Source organism: Pleurodeles waltl, chromosome 2_1 (genome assembly GCF_031143425.1).
Source record: "Pleurodeles waltl isolate 20211129_DDA chromosome 2_1, aPleWal1.hap1.20221129, whole genome shotgun sequence".
NCBI lineage: Eukaryota > Metazoa > Chordata > Amphibia > Caudata > Salamandridae > Pleurodeles > Pleurodeles waltl.
In genome coordinates this window covers 66,915,494-66,924,018 of record NC_090438.1, presented here as the reverse complement: position 1 = coordinate 66,924,018, position 8,525 = coordinate 66,915,494, and the positions used below count along the sequence as shown (strand labels likewise).

The following is an 8,525-nucleotide window of genomic DNA, read 5'->3' as shown; positions in this document are numbered from 1 at the left end:
GAGCTGTGAAGTTTTTTGGATACAGTCTGATGGCTGTGGAATATTCAAGAGAGGAATCTGTGGTTAGAAGTATCCATTAGAAATGCTGCCACTCCTTTGACCTCTGGAGCATGACCCCCATCCTAATTTCATTAAGTTGGCTTCCTATTGAATGGAGATATTTCTACAAAGTTGCCTGCCTAGCTCACATACCAGCCACAATATCTGGCAAAGAATCTGAAAATCTTAGGTAGATTGAGAGAACTATGAAATACTGACTCCTAATTACTTGAAATCCCTGTTTGTAAGAAAATATCTCTAAAGTATAGGTAGCACTGTATTTAATAAAACTGGTAACATAACATACAGAAATGGGTAACAGGCCACAGAAACATCTCACACCCAAATATCACAAAGGCAAAGAAACTTGTTCTTAAGGTAAGTCTCACTATATAAGCACTATGAATACACCTGTTAATAATTAGCTTCATGCAATTAAAAAAAGACACAGACACTTTAATAGAATTTCACATTATAATTTGCATTTTTTCCCAATGTAGAGAATCTGCGAAACATCAGAAAGGCCCACCTAACAAAACAAGTTTTTTACATGACAATAAAATGAAACAATATAACTTCACAGACTATGTACATTAAAAAGGTGCCTTTAAATTCTGTATTGATGGGTAATCTAACATCATAATGGGCAGGTGCCACAGAGAGGCCACTGCCTTGACTAAAACTGTCTCATCCACAGCGGGTGGACTTCACCTTAAATATTTCCTACAGGTTTAATTAACAAAGGCAATCTGCATAAATACATTTAAAAACCTTATGCCTGCAAAATATCCTCTATGTAGCCAACAATTACACAGCCCCGCTTGTAAACAGTTTACTTTTTGAAGATCCTGGTGGCAGATCACCATTGACAGCTCAGTGTCAAGGATAAATTAATTCTGGGTTTGGAAGCTGCGTAGTGCTACACGGGAATACAAAGCATAGAATCCTGCCTTGTTTCCCAGTAGGAGGCCATACACATGCGCAGGAGGCCAGTGACACGTGCGGGAAGCCAGCAACATGCGTAGGAGGCCAGAGACCCGCGTAGGAGGCCAGAGACCCGCGCAGGATGACAGCGACACATGCAGGAGGCCTGCGACCAGTGCAGGAGGCCAGCGACACGCGCAGGAGGCCAGAGAAATGCGCAGGAGGCCAGAGGAACGCGCAGGATGGCAGTGGCACGTGCAGGAGGCCAGCGGCGTGCAGGAGTGAGGCTGTGAGTCACATAACCATGTGCTACCGAGAGGAGGGCACACACGTAATCATTCTTCATAAGGAGTCTAGTGGGGAGGAGCAGGCTGAAATACAAGACAACACAAATGGAGCTCCGACAAACAACATGAGCACAAATCATAGCAACCACTGTCGGCAGATGACCACTTCTCACACTGCAGTTTTGTTTAGATAATGTAATTAAAAGTGTATAACGGAAATAGCGACCTGATAAATCACGTAAACTGGCCACAAGTACGAAGAAGCTCCATGTTGTGCAACCATTTCTGGTAGTCCTTAAATACAAAACAGGAATGTACTGTAAAAGTGGGAAATGTTAAAAGCTCTTCGAACAGCCAGGAGATGCTTAAAATACTGGGAGGAGTAGCTTACTGCATGATTCTGAAGAGCCGATTTAACACCATTCCACCTTGTCTTAAAAGTTCTAAAATATGGCACACCCAGGTATACGGCACAACTCACAGAACCTAGAGGAGGTCACTTCTTATGTCGTTGACACGTTTCATCTTTACAGACCGTTTCAAAGGATGCAAGCAGTGCCTAGAGAGGACCACCTCACAGACAGTTTCAAAGGATGCAAGCAGTGCCTAGAGAGGACCACCTCACAGACAGTTTCAAAGGATGCAGGCAGTGCCTAGAGAGGACCACCTCACAGACAGTTTCAAAGGATGCAGGCAGTGCCTAGAGAGGACCACCTCACAGACCGTTTCAAAAGATGCAAGCAGGTTTATAAAAGGCAAAACTGTAAGCAACCACAAGACCGCGAAATACAAGTGCATGCAACTGCAAGGGCAGTGTATAAGTCTCCGTTAGTTAACTGTATGCCGTTGACGCAGTATTTCTTTTTTGTTTGTTCCTGTGTCCTCACCAGGGCTGCAGCCCGAAAATACTCACTCAATGAAACCACCCATCTCCATGCCCTTTGTAAAAGTATGCTCAAAAGCATCACTTGACTACAAAACATGCAATTATAACTTAGGATAAATAATTTTGGAATAACAACAGTGGTTTGAGAGTTTAACTAAAATCAGGGGTGCGAAGATGGCTTGTCCGCATATGTGGATTCAACGGTGCAACTTATCTAAGATGGGGAGATGTTTTACGTGTTTAAATGAACTGGCCACAAGAACACAAAAAATGCAACCCTTCTTTGCGGCCAGGTCTAAAGTAGAGTCCATAGCTGGGCCGATTTCAATTCTTGGGAGAGTCAATGCTATGCTTAGGATTCTTTTGCCTGGGAATGTGGTAGTGACCACATTTCAACAGCTGCGGCCATACTGATCTTGCAAGTTTCCCCCGTATTTCTCAAAATCATGAAAGTCGCTCTAGATCTTTGGCTCATACCATGAAATATAATGGACTCATTTTTACTCCTGTTCACCATGTTATGTTTGTAATCAAACTCGAACAACACTGTGACACCGTTTTACACTCTGCCCAGTTGTTATGCAGTTGGTTATGACTTTTGAGACACCGCTATTCTATCTAGGCAACTTGTGGGAGTCCTCTCTTTTTCTTGCATGAAATCGAAGGACATGAAACAGGTGGGTTGGAGTGTTGGTGAGGTCTTTAGATGCAGAAGAAAGATCTTTACAAAGATGTCCACAAGGCATTCCAGATGCCATGCTGGAACATTTTCAACCATACATTACTTCACAGTACTTGCTACAGAGTGACTGCAAGTGTGAACAATGTCTGTCTGTACCATGTTATGTTTGTAGAAGCTTATGAAGTAAGTGATGAAGAGGGCCTGTGGAACTTAAGAGCACGTATTGTGAGCAAGGAGGGTGCCCAATGAAGGACATTTATCTGTATGTGGTGTCGCTGATGTGAGAGATGAATGGGTGTCAAGGAATGCACTTGCTGAAGTTTGAGAAGTTTTCGTGAGGGGCGATGAAGACATGCACGTGTGCTGTAACTGTTAGAAGTGTGAATAAGAGGTGTTTTTGGAACGGAGACCAGGGAGTAGTGTCCGAGGAGTGTATCTAGTATATATAGGTAAGACGAGGCGTGGAGAGTGTCACTGAAAAATAACTTTAAGAGCACTGAGTGAAGAGAATCCCTGGGAAGTCAGTATCAAGGTAGTGAGTGAAGGGTACGTCTAAAGGACAGAGGAGCTACTGAAGAGTATCTCCAAACATAAATCTAAGCAGAGCAAGTGAGGAGTGTATCAGAAAGCCATCATAAAACGGCGAAGAATATTTCTGGTATATAGGCTAAAAGTGTACATGTTTGTGAGTTGCGAGTGCCTTTGGAAAGTAAACGTATGAAGCATGAGTGAGGAATCTGGAAAATAAACATAAAAGTTGAGTGTTGCTAATCTGAGAATGATATCTATAAAGTCAGCATGTAGGTGAGTGAATCGAATGTCAGATGTGTAAACAGAGACTTTCAAGGAATGTAAACTTAAGGGAGGGGAATGGGAAGTCTTTCTGCAGACTGGGCGTAAGAAGAAAGATGAAGACATGCAAGTAATGCATTGAAAAGATAAATGTAACCATTGAGAGTAAGGCACATTTTCATAAAAGATACAAATTCTCACTGCAAGGTGCAACTCTGCAGAAGTGTGAAGGAATCCATCAATAGACCCATATATCACGAAGAATAAAATTCACCTATGTCCCTTCAGTCTTTAGGGAGAAGTTGCAAAGTAAGATTCAGAAAAGAGAAGTTTTGGAGTTTATTCTAAAGGTGCGATGGTGTGTCTCGTGAGGAGTGTGAATTGAGGTACAGTCTGTGTAAGTTAAACATTAGATGGGTTACTGAGGTGCATCAGTAATTAATGAATGCAGTATGTATGGGGAGTGCCTTTAAGTAGTATAAGATAAATAAATGTAAGTGATATGAGTGTAGAACACAGTTTAAGCTGGACTAGTGATGTGTTTACACATAGAGGAGTGTAGATGTAGAAGATCACTGTAAGCAGCGCCAGTGAGGTGCGCATCAGGGAAAGAATAAGATGCACATCTATGACGAACAATGCAAGCGCCAGTGAGGTGCGCATCAGGGAAAGAATAAGATGCACATCTATGACGAACAATGCAAGCGCCAGTGAGGTGCGCATCATGAAAGAATAAGATGCAGATCCATGACAGAACAATGCAATCATCAGTGAGGTGCGCATCAGGGAAAGAATAAGATGCACATCTATGACGAACAATGCAAGCGCCAGTGAGGTGCGCATCATGAAAGAATAGATGCAGATCCATGACAGAACAATGCAATCACCAGTGAGGTGCACATCATGAAAGAATAAGATGTATATCCATGACAGAACAATACAAGCACCAGTCAGGTGCGCATCAGTCAAAGAATAAGATGCAGATCCATGACAGAACAAAACAAGCACCAGTGAGGTGCGCATCAGTCAAAGGATAAGATGTATATCCATGACAGAACAATGCAAGCACCAGTGAGGTGCGCATCATGAAAGAATAAGATGCAGATCCATGACAGAACAATGCAAGCACCAGTGAGGTGCACATCATGAAAGAATAAGATGCAGATCCATGACAGAACAATGCAAGCCCCAGTGAGGTGCGCATCAGTGAAACGCCAAGATGTATATCCATGACAACAATGCAAGCACCAGTGAGGTGCACATCATGAAAGAATAAGATGCAGATCCATGACAGAACAATGCAAGCACAGTGAGGTGCGCACCATGAACGAATAAGATGCAGATCCATGACAGAACAATGCAAGCACCAGTGAGGTGCGCATCATGAACGAATAAGATGTCTATCCATGACAGAACAATGCAAGCACCAGTGAGGTGCGCATCATGAAAGAATAAGATGTATATCCATGACAGAACAATGCAAGCACCAGTGAGGTGCGCATCAGTGAAACGCTAAGATGTATATCCATGACAGAACAATGCAAGCACCAGTGAGGTGCACATCATGAAAGAATAAGATGTAGAACCATGACAGAACAATGCAAGCCCCTGTAAGGTGCGCATCAGGGAAAGAATAAGATGCAGATCCATGACAGAACAATGCAAGCACCAGTGAGGTGCACATCATGAAAGAATAAGATGCAGATCCATGACAGAACAATGCAAGCCCCAGTGAGGTGCGCATCAGTGAAACGCTAAGATGTATATCCATGACAGAACAATGCAAGCACCAGTGAGGTGCACATCATGAAAGAATAAGATGCACATCTATGACAGAACAATGCAAGCCCCAGTGAGGTGCGCATCATGAAAGAATAAGATGTCTATCCATGACAGAACAATGCAAGCCCCAGTCAGGTGCGCATCAGTCAAAGAATAAGATGCACATATATGACAGAACAATGCAAGCCCCAGTGAGGTGCACATCATGAAAGAAAAAGATGTAGATCCATGACAGAACAATGCAAGCACCAGTAAGGTGCGCATCATGAAAGAATAAGATGCAGATCCATGACAGTACAATGCAAGCACCAGTGAGGTGCGCATCAGGGAAAGAATAAGATGCACATCTATGACAGAACAATGCAAGCACCAGTGAGGTGCGCATCATGAAAGAATAAGATGCACATCTATGACAGAACAATGCAAGCCCCAGTGAGGTGCGCATCATGAAAGAATAAGATGTCTATCCATGACAGAACAATGCAAGCACCAGTGAGGTGCGCATCAGGGAAAGAATAAGATGCACATCTATGACAGAACAATGCAAGCACCAGTGAGGTGCGCATCATGAAAGAATAAGATGCACATCTATGACGGAACAATGCAAGCCCCAGTGAGGTGCGCATCAGGGAAAGAATAAGATGCAGATCCATGACAGAACAATGCAAGCACCAGTGAGGTGCGCATCATGAAAGAATAAGATGCATATCCATGACAGAACAATGCAAGCACAGTGAGGTGCGCATCATGAAAGAATAAGATGCAGATCCATGACAGAACAATGCAAGCACCAGTGAGGTGCGCATCAGGGAAAGAATAAGATGCATATCCATGACAGAACAATGCAAGCACCAGTGAGGTGCGCATCATGAAAGAATAAGATGCACATCTATGACAGAACAATGCAAGCGCCAGTGAGGTGCGCATCATGAAAGAATAAGATGTCTATCCATGACAGAACAATGCAAGCACCAGTGAGGTGCGCATCTGAAAGAATAAGATGCACATCTATGACAGAACAATGCAAGCACCAGTGAGGTGCGCATCATGAACGAATAAGATGCACATCTATGACAGAACAATGCAAGCACCAGTGAGGTGCGCATCAGTGAAACGCTAAGATGCAGATCCATGACAGAACAATGCAAGCACCAGTGAGGTGCGCATCATGAAAGAATAAGATGCAGATCCATGACAGAACAATGCAAGCACCAGTAAGGTGCGCATCATGAAAGAATAAGATGCAGATCCATGACAGTACAATGCAAGCACCAGTGAGGTGCGCATCAGGGAAAGAATAAGATGCACATCTATGACAGAACAATGCAAGCCCCAGTGAGGTGCGCATCATGAAAGAATAAGATGCAGATCCATGACAGAACAATGCAAGCGCCAGTGAGGTGCGCATCAGGGAAACGCTAAGATGCAGATCCATGACAGAACAATGCAAGCACCAGTGAGGTGCACATCATGAAAGAATAAGATGTAGATCCATGACAGAACAATGCAAGCACCAGTGAGGTGCGCATCATGAAAGAATAAGATGCAGATCCATGGCAGAACAATGCAAGCGCCAGTGAGGTGCGCATCAGGGAAACGCTAAGATGCAGATCCATGACAGAACAATGCAAGCACCAGTGAGGTGCACATCATGAAAGAATAAGATGTAGATCCATGACAGAACAATGCAAGCACCAGTGAGGTGCGCATCAGTGAAACGCTAAGATGCAGATCCATGACAGAACAATGCAAGCACCAGTGAGGTGCGCATCAGGGAAAGAATAAGATGCACATCTATGACAGAACAATGAAAGCACCAGTGAGGTGCGCATCATGAAAGAATAAGATGCAGATCCATGACAGAACAATGCAAGCCCCAGTGAGGTGCGCATCATGAAAGAATAAGATGCAGATCCATGACAGAACAATGCAAGCCCCAGTGAGGTGCGCATCATGAAAGAATAAGATGTCTATCCATGACAGAACAATGCAAGCACCAGTGAGGTGCGCATCAGGGAAAGAATAAGATGCACATCTATGACAGAACAATGCAAGCACCAGTGAGGTGCGCATCATGAAAGAATAAGATGTCTATCCATGACAGAACAATGCAAGCACCAGTGAGGTGCGCATCAGTGAAACGCTAAGATGCAGATCCATGACAGAACAATGCAAGCACCAGTGAGGTGCGCATCAGGGAAAGAATAAGATGCACATCTATGACAGAACAATGCAAGCAACTGTGAGGTGCGCATCATGAAAGAATAAGATGTCTATCCATGACAGAACAATGCAAGCACCAGTGAGGTGCGCATCAGTGAAACGCTAAGATGCAGATCCATGACAGAACAATGCAAGCACCAGTGAGGTGCGCATCAGGGAAAGAATAAGATGCATATCCATGACAGAACAATGCAAGCACAGTGAGGTGCGCATCATGAAAGAATAAGATGCAGATCCATGACAGAACAATGCAAGCACCAGTGAGGTGCACATCATGAAAGAATAAGATGTCTATCCATGACAGAACAATGCAAGCACCAGTGAGGTGCGCATCAGTGAAACGCTAAGATGCAGATCCATGACAGAACAATGCAAGCACAGTGAGGTGCGCATCATGAAAGAATAAGATGCAGATCCATGACAGAACAATGCAAGCACCAGTGAGGTGCACATCATGAAAGAATAAGATGTATATCCATGACAGAACAATGCAAGCACCAGTGAGGTGCGCATCAGTCAAAGAATAAGATGCAGATCAATGACAGAACAATGCAAGCACCAGTGAGGTGCGCATCAGTGAAACGCTAAGATGCAGATCCATGACAGAACAATGCAAGCACCAGTGAGGTGCATATCATGAAAGAATAAGATGTATATTCATGACAGAACAATGCAATCACCAGTGAGGTGTGCATCCGTGAAAGAATAATATGTCTATCCATGACAGAACAATGCAAGCACCAGTGAGGTGCGCATCATGAAAGAATAAGATGTCTATCAATGACAGAACAATGCAAGCACCAGTGAAGTGCGCATCAGTGAAACGCTAAGATGCAGATCCATGACAGAACAATGCAAGCACCAGTGAGGTGCGCATCAGTGAAAGAATAAGATGTCTATCCATGACAGA

General features: G+C 43.7%; 1 protein-coding gene across 1 annotated transcript in view; it reads right to left on the bottom strand.

The window, feature by feature from the left end:
- Window positions 1-500: 500 nt before the first annotated feature.
- Window positions 501-8,525, bottom strand: part of OPHN1 (oligophrenin 1) — a 449,584-nt gene continuing 441,559 nt past the window's right edge. The window contains exon 25 of the transcript XR_011199075.1: window positions 501-1,334. The gene's annotated coding sequence lies outside the window, so the exon portion shown is untranslated. The remainder of the gene's footprint in view (window positions 1,335-8,525) is intronic.